Consider the following 14,667-nt stretch of genomic DNA (forward strand, 5'->3'; position numbering starts at 1 on the left):
ATGGGAGGACTGGACTAGAAATTTTTGTTTCATTTTAGTTTACCTTTCATTTGCTTGTTGTTGGTTTTTGTTTTTGTTTTCATTTTAAGTAAGCAAAAAGAAATAAAACAAACAAACAAAAAAAATACTCCAAGAAAGAAAACAAAATTAAAAAATTTCCTGTGCACACCCCTAGTAAAAATATAGAAGATATTACAAAAGCAAGAACTTCCACGCAGAACTAATGAAGCCTCCTTTCCGCATATTTGAGACCCTCTGAAAGATACAAAATATTTGGTGTGACAGACCCTACGGTCATTTCACCATTAAGAACTGGCTGAGTCTCTAGCTAGAGAGAGTGGCTTAGAGTAGAGGGAGATACCATTCAAGTACAGCTGCTCCTTCTGTGGAGTCTGGAATGGCCGTCCCCTTGGAGCTATTTAGGAGTTCTCCACAGTAAGCTCGGGAGGCAGTCCCTTTCTGTTAGCACAGCGTGCAGAGGTGTAAGGACCTTACCTTTTGCTGTTTTCAGGCCCAGTCAGCAAAGGCAGGCCAGCCCAGCTTGTGGGTCCTGACCAGGGCTGGGAGGGTTTTCCTTCCAGCCTACTCACTAGCTGGTTGGGATATCCCTCTGTGTCTAAGTTGAGGGTTTTGAGATTTTTGTTAGGAGCCTCACTGGACACTTGGGCCTGTCTTGCACGCAGGGATTGGGGAACCCTGCGTGTGAAATGCCCATGGATAGGGAAGATACATTCCTGAGGTGATGGTGACCTGCTGTGAGGAGGGGACTCAGTTTTTGTCCCATTTTGGGGGAAAGAACACTTTCGTTAGACGATCCAGAAGGAAGGTTTTTGGCTGCCCCTTCCTTCCTGCTAGAAGCAAGGGAACTGCTTGTTTCAAAGAGAGTCCTTTCCATCAAGGATCCAGAGAGAGTACTAAAGAGTGAGTCAGATCAAGGAGATCCTGAAGATCTGCTAATTGTGAGGAAAGGAAAATAATATCACTGGGGTCACCCATCCGGTGTTCACCGCCCTGGGGAGAGAAAGAGAAGATTTGCTCACTGTGCCAAAGACTTTGCTATTTTATCAGCTTGGAAGGGGTTTTGACCTTCCTAAAGACCCTGCCCATCTGGGAGCTACACTTTACCTTAATCCAAGAGAGTGGGTGTTTTCCCTGTCCTGATATAACTGAGTCCGGCACAGATAGAGGGAAGAGGCTGTAAAGAATCTGAAGAGAGATTTCTGTGGTGCTGCAGTTTGAATTTTGTGACATTCACCAACAGTGCTTAATAGTAAAGACTTATTTTGGACACTAACCATGTAGCTCCAGAGTATTTAGCTCTGCACTCATCTCACCCACATCAGAGACCAGCATCCTCCCCAGGGGAAACACAAGGGAATGTGCAAGAAAATCACCCTTGTCTCATCAGGACCTGAAAGGACTCCTTTTTTCTCCCAGTCCAGCAAATCCACACCTTGGGAAGTAAAGGAGGTAAAATGCTAGCCAGGGTCCCTGTGCCAAAGAACATAAATAACTTTATGGCTTCACCCATGCTAGACCTGCACACCGGGTGGGGTTACGTTGGTATGAACGGGACACTAAACACAAACAGGCCAATACAATATCGGTGTGCATTAAATGGGTGCTCTTGATTGAGTGTCTGCTCTCTAAGGGCCGGATTTTAAGACGTATGTGCAGGCGTTCATTTGTGCGTGCAACCCGGTGCGCACAAATGTACGCCCGATTTTATATCATGCGCGCGCAGCCACATGCATGTTATAGAACCCGGGGTCGGCGCGCACAAGGGGGTGCACACTAGTGCACCTTGTGCGTGCTGAGCCCTAGGGGAGCCCCGATGGCTTTCCCCATTCCCTCCCAGGCCGCTCCGAGCGGCCTGGGAGGGAACTTTCCTTCCGCCCCTCCCTTCCCCTCCCTTCCCTTCCCCTCCCTAACCTGCCCTCCAGCCCTACCTAAACCCCCACCCAACCTTTATTTTATTTTATAAGTTGTGCCTGTCTCTGGGCAGACATAGGTTGCATGTGCTGGCCAACAGCCGGCCTGCTATCCCTGACACAGCACCAAATGACCACTGTGCCTGGAGGCTCTGGCCCTGCCCACCCCGCCCCTTCTTTCAAGCCCCGGGACTTACATGCGTCCTGGGGCTTTACGCACGTCACCGGGCCTTTTGAAAAGAGGCCCGGCACGCTTAACCCCCCTACGCGCGTAAATCCTCCCGGATTTACGCACGTAGGGCTTTGAAAATCTGCCCCTTAATGTGTGCTGATCCACTTCTCCCGGGCGCCCAATTTAATATTTAATTGGGCTGCCGCAGTAGAAAGCAGATGCTAGGGAAAACCTTGCATCCCTAGTGCCTCCTCGTCATCGGGTGCCCAAGAGAGGTGGCTATGAGCGGGTTTGGAAATCGGACGCTCAATTTTACGAGCATCTGTTTTCCCAACCTGACCGCCGGTGACACTAAGTTTAAAATTTTTTTTTTTCTGTTCTCCATTTTTAGGTTCCTCCAGCTTAATATTGCCATGATATTAAGTCAGAGGAACTACAGAAAAGCAATTTTTTCTGCTTTTCTGTAAACGTTTGGGGCTTCTCAAGAATTTAACGCCTGCTCCGGGCAGGCATTAATTTTTTAGCGTAAAAATGTGCGCATTGGGTGCACATTTTTTTTGCATGGGGGGTGGGGGGGTGGGGATACTAGCTAATAGCTTCATCAACATGAATTTACATGTGATGAGCCCTGTTAGCTTCGTGCTTGTTTGGACGCGCGTTTTAGATGTGCTAATCCCCTTATTGCACGAGAAGTTTTGGACGTGCGCCTAAAACACGCGTCCAAGCACCGGTGAAGTCGTGCGCTCAGCCGAGCACACTCTATTGCATCGGCCTGAAACATTATTGATGGATGGGGGGGAGGTAACATGTATACACCCAGATGTGTCTATAAAACAGAAAGAAAACTTAGATATAAGACCAAAGGAAGCAATAGAGACAAGAAAGAGGCCAGCTGATATTCTGGGCAATCTATCCAGTACTGCTGATTTTAGTACTGTCTGCATGCTACAAGTAAGGGAAGGAAAAGAATACCCATGATGGCACAGGACCTGATGTAATAAAACTCCGATGCAGTAACTAATGATATTCAAATGGGTTGGAAGTTAAAAAAAAAAAATCATACCAACCCTGAAACAAGCATAGTGAAGCAAACTTTCAAAAGAAGCACGTGTAAAGAATAGCACGTGTGCGCATAACGTAGCCTATACCCGAGTACATTCTGTTTTAAAAACCGTAACATACGTGCGTGAATCAGAGACTGCTAGTAAATTTGCTCGTGTGAAAAAGGGGCAGGCCAAGGTCGTTCCGGGGAAGGGCCCACATTTCTGCCCATAAGTTGCTATTTTACAGCCGGCCAAAGTGATGTGAGCAAGTGTTTTACTTGCGTATATTTATTTTTGTTCAGTATCTGGTTTAATTGATCGCAAACATCTTAAAAGTGAAAAAATGGCTGGATGAGGGGTCTAGGTGACATGGGGGGACTTCAGGCTGAAAAGCTAGAAGGGTCTTCACGAGCTGCAGATGGATTGTGTGAACTGATAGACCAATTGGTTATAAAATCCCCTGACTCACGCATATAAAAGTTGACTTTCGGGGAAGTAAATGCATCTAAATAATGTAAGTAAAATCTATTCAAAATATGAAGTACAAATACGGGAGCATATCATTTGTACACATTTATCCAGCTAAATTCTAACTTATCCAGATATGTAGCACCTTTACCACTAACTAGACAGATAAATAGAACTTAGCTGGATAAATAAATAGCGCTTTTTTTAAAAAAAAACTTTTCCAACTATCTTATATACCCAGATAATTCCAAAAAGTGCTACTAAGATGGACAAGTAGGGCTTTTCAGACTTATCCAGCCATGTGCTGCTACTTAGCTGCATAAATCGGAATTTATCCGGATAAGTGCCACTATTTTTACGGATAAATCGTTTTGGCTTTTGAGGCTCACAGTTTTTACATACGCGAGCATATATGTGTGCAAATGTACTTGTATACTGTAACCTACACATATCATTGGTGTGCAGGTTATAAAATACAGTAATAAATAATTACTGTGCACCAATATATATGTGGATATGGGCGCCTGCGAGCAGTTTTAAAAGTTATGCTTTGTATCCAAACCATTGCCTCAAGGTTTCATAGCTCTCTGCTCTAATTACCCTACATAGAAGGCATGGGATAACCTGCATGGAGCAGCAGTTACAATCCTAAAACGAAAGGAAGTGGGGTAACCTGCCCAGGGGTTGCAATTACAACCCTAAACAGCTTACAGGGCAGAGTGGAGGGACCATTTTGGTGTTTGTCTTCTGTCATTTATTACATTACTAGGTTTCATTGAGAGATGGTAATAAAGAGTTCAGGCCAGTAGGGTTGTTTTTCACATCACTTCACATCATTTTTCTAGGCTTACACTTGTTTCATCTGTGACCACTGGATGAAATTATTTTACTGCAATAGTGGTATTGATTTATAAAAAGTAATATTCTCTGTGCTGTACTTTTGCAGAAAAGAAGAAAACAAATCTTTAACAATCCTACTCAGGCTCCTGTACTTTTCCAGCTTTTCATATCTTTTTTTCTAATGGTACTGAAGGACTTTTAGCAGTTCTATAAAACTTTGCATCTTGATCTATCCAGTTTGTTGGCGGAGACATTATGAGATGTGCTTTCTACTATCAGATGTGAATTCAATATGAATCTTGTCTTTAAATGCCACATTATACTTTGGGCACCATTGTTCAGAAAAGTAGAATGATCATTTCAGGACTCAATCCACCCTCAGTGATTGGGATGGTGACAAAGGCACATGCTAACCGCGTGGAGCTGTCTGTTTATCTGCTGCGCCATGTTAATTAGTAAACGGAATCGAAGGCACAAACTTTTACAAAAGAAATTTGTGTCCAATTTTCCCTCTGGCCCTGACTGTGAACTACCTGATCAATATTAAATCTAATTTACAACTGTGGTCCCTGCAAAGCTTGCAAATGTTATGTCAACATACCTTAATAGCTTTGGCTTCCTGAGCAGCCTTGTTAGCAGCAGCCTCATCCGCTTCAACTCCTCGCTTAACCACTTCCACCTCTGAAGTCTCATCTGCAATGATGTTTACCGGTTCTTCTGTCTCTCCACTCCGCTCTATCAGCAGAGGCTTCAGCTCTGTCAGTTCCTGTTGCATAATAGCTACCTGATCAGTAAGAAAGCAAACACAAACATTTGTTTCACAGCTGTCCAATTAAAGAGAGTAAGACCAACAAATACTTGGTCTTACTCATGGAAAGTTTTTCTTTTTTTAAATATGCATCAAGATCTAAGAATTCATACAAGAATTATCTAGTTTAGTTTAGTCTAGTTTTAGATTATTGAATTTTCTTAATTGTCTTTCTTGACAGAAAATCAAGGCAATTTACAAATAACAAGTAGATTAACAATTTATAAAATAAAATAATAAAAGACAAAACGTAAAAGTAAAAATATACTTCACTGGGACACCAAAGTCACAATGTTCTTGATAATTTTTGTTATTGCAGGTACCATATTTTCCAGTGTATAGGTCGCACCCTCTCTTAAGAGCCCTTTTCATGAAAAATTCAGTAAATAAGTCACATCGTTAGATAAGACGTAGGTAATCATGGTGATGCAATGTGAGAGGATGAGGTCAGTAGGTGAGTGCCGAGCATTCTGGACGTATGTGGGAGGTGTCCTAGGGGAGCGCTGAATGTTAGCAGGCTGTGTGGTGTGTGAGTGGCTGTTGGTGAGGTCACATGGGAAGCGTCTTAGGGGGAGCACCAAATGTTAGTAAGGCTGTGTGGTGTGTGAGCGGCTATTGGTGAGGCCATGTGGGAGGCATCCTAGGGGAGCGCCAAATGTTAGTGGGCTGCATGGTTTGCGAGCAGCTGTTGGTGAGGCCACGTGGGAGGCATCCTAGGGGAGCGCCGAATGTTAGTGGGCTGTGTGGTATGCAAGCGGCTGCTGGTGAGGCCACGTGGGAGGCATCCTAGGGGAGCGCCAAATGTTAGTGGGCTGCATGGTTTGCGAGCAGCTGTTGGTGAGGCCACGTGGGAGGCATCCTAGGGGAGCGCCAAATGTTAGTGGGCTGCATGGTTTGCGAGCAGCTGTTGGTGAGGCCACGTGGGAGGCATCCTAGGGGAGCGCCGAATGTTAGTGGGCTGTGTGGTATGCAAGCGGCTGTTGGTGAGGCCGCACGGAGAAGCGAGCGGCATGGAGGCTCTGTCAGTAAGGAAACAGAGACATGCTGTCACTGAAAGCACCACATATTAGTTGCACCAGTGAATAAGGCACAGTGACGGGAATGCCAGAAAAATCCCACGTCTTATACACTAGAAAATATGGTATATGTAAGTTTATGTTTGCAAACATATATTTCTAGTGCAGGTTTCTTCCTTACAATTTCTATGGAGTGCATCAAATTCATGATTTTTAGCATGGGAGTGTAGGCTTAAGATGGCTTGGAATGTTTGTCCTAATAAAGACCACCAGTTTGTAATATGCCAAGCTCTTTAATGGGGAGATGAAAGAGGCAGTGAGAGCCAAAAGGGCATCATTCCAAAAAATAGAGGGCAGACCCAATTGAAGAAAGCATGCAAGAGGAAAAGCACTGGCAAGTTAGATGTAAAAACAGTGGAAAGATAGGCCAAGAGTGAATTTGAAAAGAAGCTTGCCCTAGAGAAAAAAACCCACTAATAAAACCTTTTTCAAGTACATTTGAAGCAAAAGGTCTGTGAGGGAGTCAGCTGGGCTACTAAATGACCAAAGGGTTAAAAAGGGTGCATCAAGAAGACATGGAAATAGCAAAAAAAAAACCTGAATGAATTCTTTGCCTTGATCTTTGCTAAGGAGGATTTTGGGAACATGCAAGGGATGTGCATTTGTTTTTAACAAATGTAAAAATACAACACATAAGGCATTTTTGTTTGACACTGAATGGAAAAAAACTGAAAATAGCATCCTACGAAAATACCCAACAATTTTCAGGTATTTTTGTATTTGATGCTTTAAAAAAGAAAAAAAAAAGGCTTCCATAGGGATTAGGCCTGGTTCCAGCACAGAGGCCTTGGTCCAGGCCAAGTCATAAGAACATAAGAAATTGCCACGCTGGGTCAGACCAAGGGTCCATCAAGCCCAGCATCCTGTTTCCAACAGAGGCCAAACCAGGCCACAAGAACCTGGCAATTACCCAAACACCTAGAAGATCCCATGCTACTGATGCAATTAATAGCAGTGGCTATTCCCTAAGTAAAATTGATTAATAGCAGTTAATGGACTTCTCCTCCAAGAACTTATCCAATCCTTTTTTGAACCCAGCTACACTAACTGCACTAACCACATCCTCTGGCAACAAATTCCAGAGCTTAATTGTGCATTGAGTGAAAAATAATTTTCTCCGATTAGTCTTAAATGTGCTACTTGCTAACTTCATGGAATGCCCCCTAGTCCTTCTATTATCCAAAAGTCTAAATAACCGATTCACATCTACTCATTCAAGACCTCTCATGATCTTAAAGACCTCTATCATGAGCATTCACTATGTTCTCAAAGCCAAGAATTGTTAATTCCATCACCTAAAAAGGGGAGCTTGGTTGCGATACGTGATTGTGCGTTCTCAGTGGTTGGCCCTGTATCATGGAATGTGCTTTCATCTGATTTGCAAGCTTTTCTAGATTTGAAAGAGTTTCATAAAATCTATTTCAGCAAGCATTTGGATAATTTAACTATGATTTGAATTTTGTTTTCTGTTCTTATGTTTATTTATTTTAAGATATTTGTAATTTAGTTTTTAATCTACATTTATATACTATGTTCTTCATTTAGAATGACTATTGTTGCGATAAGTGGGTCACAAACAATTTTAAATAAATACATAAATAATAAATAAAAGAGATGGCCAAGAGTGGACAAAATAGAAGTTTATAAAATCATGAGTGGGGTGGAAGGATGGCTATTAAAGATGTGCAGGGGATTCGTTTTTCAGTTCATTTTTGGGAGGTTTTATTTTCCACAAATTTCGGTTCATGGATTGCTTGATTTTTTTAATTTGTATGAAAAAAATGAATAGAGCAATTAAAAAAAAACCAAAAACAAAACAGCCAAAAACCAAAGCAAGCCCTCCTTTCCACCCTCCCAGAAAAATGCTGGGGCCAGGATCCCCCCTGTCCCCAATTTATTTGGTCCAGTGGGGATCCGCTGACTTGGACTAGGTGGTAGGTCACTGCGGCCTCGACCTACGCAAGTCTGAGGCTTTGGACGTAAGACTTGCAGATCACTTCGGCCTTGGCATACGCAAGACTGAGGCCCAGAGGTGGCGTTCTGAAACACAATGACTGCATCCACTGGAGTCACGCCAGTTTAATTAACTCTGGTGCATTCACCCCAGTGGACACCGCCATTTTGATGTACGGCAATTTTACGCAATTGTTGTACATCAAAATGATGCTGTCCACTGGAGCGAATGTGCCAGAGTTAATTAAACTGGTGCAACCCCAGTGGAAGCAGTCATTGTGTTTCAGGAAGAAGAAAGAAGAGAACGCATGGAGCCTCCTGGCGGGACGCGGCATCGGGCTGGGTATGGACTAAGGCCCTGGTGTCAGGACCCAGCCTCCAGGTCGGGTCGCGCTGTTGGGCCCGGTCCCTGGCCTAGGCCAAGGCCCTGGTGTCAGGAGCCAGCCTCCGTATTGGGTCATGGTGTTGGGCCTGCGTCTGGGCTGAGGCCTTGGCATCGGGCCTGCATCCAGGCCAAGACCCCGGCACCAGGATCCAGCCTTCAACAGATACCCTACAGATAAGTTCTTGGAGGAGAAGTCCATTAATCGCTATTAATCAAGTTTACTTAGGGGCGGATTTTAAAAGGAGCGTGAATAGCCTACTTTTGTTTGCGCTCCAGGCGCAAACAAAAGTACGCTGGATTTTAGTAGATACGCGCGGAGCCGCGCGTATCTGCTAAAAACCTGGATCGGCGCGCGCAAGGCTATGGATTTTGTATAGCCGGCGCGCGCCGAGCCGCGCAGCCTACCCCCGTTCCCTCCAAGGCCGCTCCGAAATCGGAGCGGCCTCGGAGGGAACTTTCCTTTGCCCTCCCCTCACCTTCCCCTCCCTTCCCCTACCTAACCCACCCGCCCGGCCCTGTCTAAACCCCCCCCTTACCTTTGTCGGGGGATTTACGCCTCCCGGAGGGAGGCGTAAATCCCCGCGCGTCAGCGGGCCTCCTGCGCGCCGGGACGCGACCTGGGGGCGGGTCCGGAGGGCGCGGCCACGCCCCCGGAACGCTCCCGACACGCCCCGAAAACGCCGCGCGGTTCGGGCCCGCCCCCGACACGCCCCGAAAACGCTGCGCGGTTCGGGCCCGCCCCCGACACGCCCCCGCCACGCCCCCTCCGAAAACCCCGGGACTTACGCGAGTCCCGGGGCTCTGCACGCGCCGGTAAGCCTATGTAAAATAGGCTTACCGGCGCGCAGGGCCCTGCTCGCGTAAATCCGCCCGGTTTTGGGCGGATTTACGCGAGCAGGGCTCTGAAAATCCGCCCCGTAGGGAATAGCCACTGCTATTAATTGCATCAGGAGCATGGGATCTTCTTGGTGTTTGGGTAATTGCCAGGTTCTTGGGGCCTGGTTTGGCCTCTGTTGGAAACAGGATGCTGGGCTTGATGGACCCTTGGTCTGACCCAGCATGGCAATTTCTTATGTTCTTATGTTCTAGATCAGGTAAGGCTTTTCTTTTTAAATTTCCAGGGGTCGCGCTTGGGCCTAGGCCGCAATCCTTGCTTTGGGCCTCAGCCTATGTTGTAGGTGAGGCCCCAGCTTCAGGCTTAGACCTAGGCCAGATGTATTTGTTTAAAATGAGACCAATGAATAAGGTTCTTTTCATTCGGTCGCCCCCGATTCATTTCGGGGCTCCCCGAATGAAATGAATTAGCTTATTCGTCGCATTTTGTACTTTCAATTTAAACAAATGCGCATCCTTAATGGCTTTATCCTTTCAAATAATACTAAAACAAGTGGACACTCCATGAAAATACAAATTGTAGAAAGTACTTTTTCACTTAATGCACAATCAAGTTATAGAATCTTGCCAGAGGATGAGATCAAGGTATTTAGCATAGTGTGGTTTACAAATGGTTTGGACAACTTCCTGGAGGAAAAATCCATAAAACATTATTAGCCAGGTAGACTAGAGAAAGTTATTCTATCACTGACAGTGAGTGATCTGCCAGGTACTTGCGACCCAGACCGACTACTGTCGGAGACAGGAGGCAAGTTTTGATGAACCTTGGTCTGACCCAGCACGGCATTTTTCTTATGTTGTAATGTGGTCAAGTGCAAAGTGATACATACAGGGAAGAATAAGCCAAACTATAGATACATGATGCTGGGTTCCATATTAGACAGCACCACTCAGGAAAAGTACCTTGGAGTCATTGTGGACAATACTTTGAAATCCTTGGCACATTGTGCAATGGCAGTCATAAAAGCAAATAGAATGTTAGGTATCATTAGCAAAGTTATAGGAAATTAAACAGAGGATATCATAATACCTCTGCATTGATTCATGGTGTGACTGCATCTTGAGTATTGTTTCAAGTTCTGGTCACCCCATCTTACAAAAGATTTAGCAGAATTAGAAAAGTTACAGAAAAGGGTTACCAAAATGATAAAGGGTAATGAACAACTCCTCTATGATAAAAGGCTAAATAGGGTAGGGCTCTAGCACCTGGAGAAGAGACTGCTGAGAGGAGATATGATAGACGTCTACAAAATCATGAGTGGGGTACAACTTCTGTTTACCCTTTCAAATAATAGTAGGACTATGGGACACTCTATGAAGCATTAATAATAGGTAGCATATTTAAAACAAATTGGAGAACGTATTTTTTTCACTCAGCACACATTTAAACAATGGAAATTGTTTCTAGAGGATGGGATGAAATCAGTTTGCATAGCTGGGTTCAAAAAGGGTTTTGACAAGTTCCTGAAGGAAAAATCCATAAACCATTATTAGCCAGGAATATTTGGGAAGGCCACTACTTATCCCTGGTTATGAGCAAGAAGGATTGGATCTATTCTTAATCTTTGGGATCCTGCTGGCATTTGTGACCCGGATTGTCAATTATTGGAGAAAGGATGCTGGGCTTGATGGACTTTTGGTCTGACCCAGTATGGCATTTCTTATATTTTTCTCCAGCAGTAAGAGGAAAGCGACCCAAGTGATTACTCTGTAAATAAACCTGGAGAGAAATATAAGAAATGCCATACTGGGTCAGACCAAAAGTCCATCAAGCCCAGCATCCTTTCTCCAATAATTAACAATCCGGGTCACAAATGCCAGCAGGATCCCAAAGATTAAGAATAGATCCAATCCTTCTTGCTCATAACCAGGGATAAGTAGTGGCCTTCCCAAATATTCCTGCCTTTGGCCTAATTAAAAAGAACTTCCAAGTGCAATTTGATGTGTTGCCTGGTATATATCACATCCTCTGAACTCCAGAAGGAAGTTCTCTTTGGCACAATGCAAGTATTAGGAAGAGCAGTAGAAGTACATTTGACAGACTGAACTTATGCCCAGTATACCCTGGTTTACGAATAAAGTTCACTGCTGTCAAGGCATGCACAAAACAGACCCATTTGGAGACATTACCCCATGACTGGAAAGTATACCAGCTGATTCCTGGTACAGCAGCAGAAGAGTTTGATTTACGGTATAACTTTTTCTAGGTTCTCCACTGCAAGATAATGGTTCTGTTCATAGAGGGAGCATTTTAGTGGCAACTCAATCTTTTAGCAAATATCAAACATAAGGTTTTAGACATGAGGAGGATTCTTCTTAGGGCTTTTGGCTGAGACTGTATAATATTTATTTATTTATTTAAGGCTTTTCTATACCGAATTTCTTGATACAGATCAAATCAACTCGATTTAATATAGTGAGTTACCTCCCTGCTACCTGATCTCATTGGGGATACCAAGCTGTCTGAACCATAGATGAACCAGAAGGATAAACTTACCCTTTGTAAAAAAAAATAAATAAATAATAGAAGATTGGGTAGCTGCACAATGACAAGATAAATAATCACAGAAACATGTATTAACCAAGGCATATGTTGCACATCAAATATAACTGAGAAAGCATGTAACACATTGTAGCTAATTATACTAAATTGATAAATAACCCTAATTTTATGAAAAGTAAAAACAAAACATTCAGTCAGTATTAAAGACCGACTTTGCTTTTTCTTTATTATCAGTATATTAATGACACCGTTGCTTTCTGAATGACTGAATCACAATACAAGTATTTTTTTTCCCCAAACACTGTTGAAAATTCAGCTTTTCAATAATGCCATGTTAGGATGAGCTGCTTGACTGCCAAGCATGAGGAAGAAATCTCTATTTAAATGACAATCTCCCACTGACTAGTCAGATTTCCTTTAGTGCAGATTCATTTAATTTTTATCATTTGGCGCTAGTGAGATAAAGTAATTTCAGTAGAACATTGCGGTAGGCCTCCTGCCTTAAAAGTTGAAGCCTTGAATATATCCCTCAATCTCTGTTTACTTCTTCAAAGGTTCTCATATCGCTTTGGCATTCATAATACAGGGAAAGGTTATTATCTTCACAGTTCTATTAAAGTCAAATTATCTTTTAAATAGATCCAACTACCTAAGAAAAAAAAAAAGTTCCCAATTATGAATAACAAATTATTACTAAGGTTAATCTACTAATGAAAAGATGTGGTGCAGGTAGAGTATGTGCGTTGGTGTTCTTCATGGTTTTTAATAGACCATAATTAAAAGAACAGTTTCATATTACATGAAACAATTTTCTTTGCAATAAGCGGCAGAAACAAACAACTGTGCAGCTCATTGCTTTAAATGGAATATGTCGTATTACTGGAACTAATGCCATTAAAATAATAAAACTCTGCAAATTCTGCCACACAGGAGGAAGTTTCAATTGCTCCTGTGATTTCAGTGACAGTCTGGCTGCTTTGTTTTCTAATGACAGGACATTATAATCTAATTAAAGCACAAGAAATCTGGTCCATCTGCTTTGAAATTTTGATAACCCTAGGCTACTGTTAATTTCAGCCCCCGTTGACAATGGGCTTCTGCAGGCCTTTCTTTTCAGCTATGCGGGAAGACAATGTTTGGGGGTAGGGGTGAGTGGGTGGGGAACCACCAGATCTGTGTTACCAGCTCCAAGCATATTTTACTCACCTGTGAAGATGCATAATCCAGATTTTCAAGTCCAATTGAGTATCTGTTCTTGCTGGTTACCAGCTCCAGACTCTTATGCTCTAATAAGTTCTTAAAAGTCTTAATTAGTTCTAGGTGAGACGTCGGCGTGACATAGATTCTTCTCTACAGGGATTCAAAGAACCTGTCCACCAAGCCAACACAATGACAGCACTTACAACTCTGTGTCAGAATGAATATTATCCACATTACAACAGTCAATGTGCCTTCCTTTTTGCGTGTCTGCCTGAAGTAAGAATATATTGTGCTCATTAATCCTATAAAATGACTCTTCTGCTTCCCTGAGAACCAAGCACAGATAGACAGTTTCAGCAAGTTATCCAAAATTTTTCTTTCTAATTTTGAATTGAATGTCTCCAAGGTTAGGTCAGCAGGAAAAATAAAAACCCCTGCTGTTACTTATTTCGATGAATATTTTATGAGTTCTAATATCTACTGAAAACTGTGCCTTAAAAAAAAATTAAGAACACGCTATCCTGCTGGTCAGCATAATGCTCTATTATTTAGTGAACAATTTTCAGCCGCACAATGATTAACATGACTAGGTAGCTTGTTTGAAAATAGCCTTCCTCCCCATTATCACCAAAAGTGCATGCATTGCTTCCCAGCTCGTGTGCTTTTAGTCATGAGCAAAACAGGGGCGGGGCTGGGTAGGGAAGGGCTGGAAGGGAGTTCACTTTGCATGGTAGTTTCCTGCGGGATGGAGGCACAAAGTCTGCGGCTGCAGTGCTGCCAGCTTGCACTTTCAAAGGGAAACCCCCTGGAGAGTTTCCCGTTGAGAACGAGTGTGCAAGTTTATGGGTACTAAGGACCTGTGGGCCTATAACCTCCCCAGCCATTTTCAAAATTGTCCCCCTAAGGAGGACATTTAGTGACTTTGCACATAAGTTAGCTGGCATATATGCCCATAAGCTACAGCAGTTTTCAAAGAGGACTTGCTCACATGAGACTGCTTTGAAAATGATCCTACTAAATCTGGAATTTTTTTTTTTTTTTGGGGGGGGAGGGAATTTATGTGTGCATGGACATTTTCATATGGGTGGGTGTGACTGCAAACCCTTCCCCAACTCCCCCCACTAGAATGCCTGAGCTCAGTCCAGGTAACCTTGCATGTGATTAGGACATACCCGTACAAGTTTACCTGCGTATTTGGCAGGCAATTTAAAAAAAAAAAAAAAAAAAAAAAAAAGCACTTCTGCAGGTAAAACAGTCTTTTATGTGCAGAAATACTTTTGAAAATGACTCTCCAAATGATCAAAATGGTCATTTAGCCAAAATTGTTAGCATGGCTTCGGTCAGACTCAGGACAGGAAACAATTGTGGCCATTTATTTTATTTTATTTTATTTT

The 14,667-nt window shown here is 43.2% G+C and overlaps 1 pseudogene; it reads right to left on the bottom strand.

Annotated features, from left to right (window-relative positions):
• LOC115089436 overlaps positions 1 to 14,667 on the bottom strand; it is a 1,328,227-nt pseudogene that overhangs the window by 273,263 nt on the left and 1,040,297 nt on the right.

The sequence above is a fragment of the Rhinatrema bivittatum genome, chromosome 4 (genome assembly GCF_901001135.1).
Source record: "Rhinatrema bivittatum chromosome 4, aRhiBiv1.1, whole genome shotgun sequence".
In the NCBI taxonomy this organism is placed as follows: domain Eukaryota; kingdom Metazoa; phylum Chordata; class Amphibia; order Gymnophiona; family Rhinatrematidae; genus Rhinatrema; species Rhinatrema bivittatum.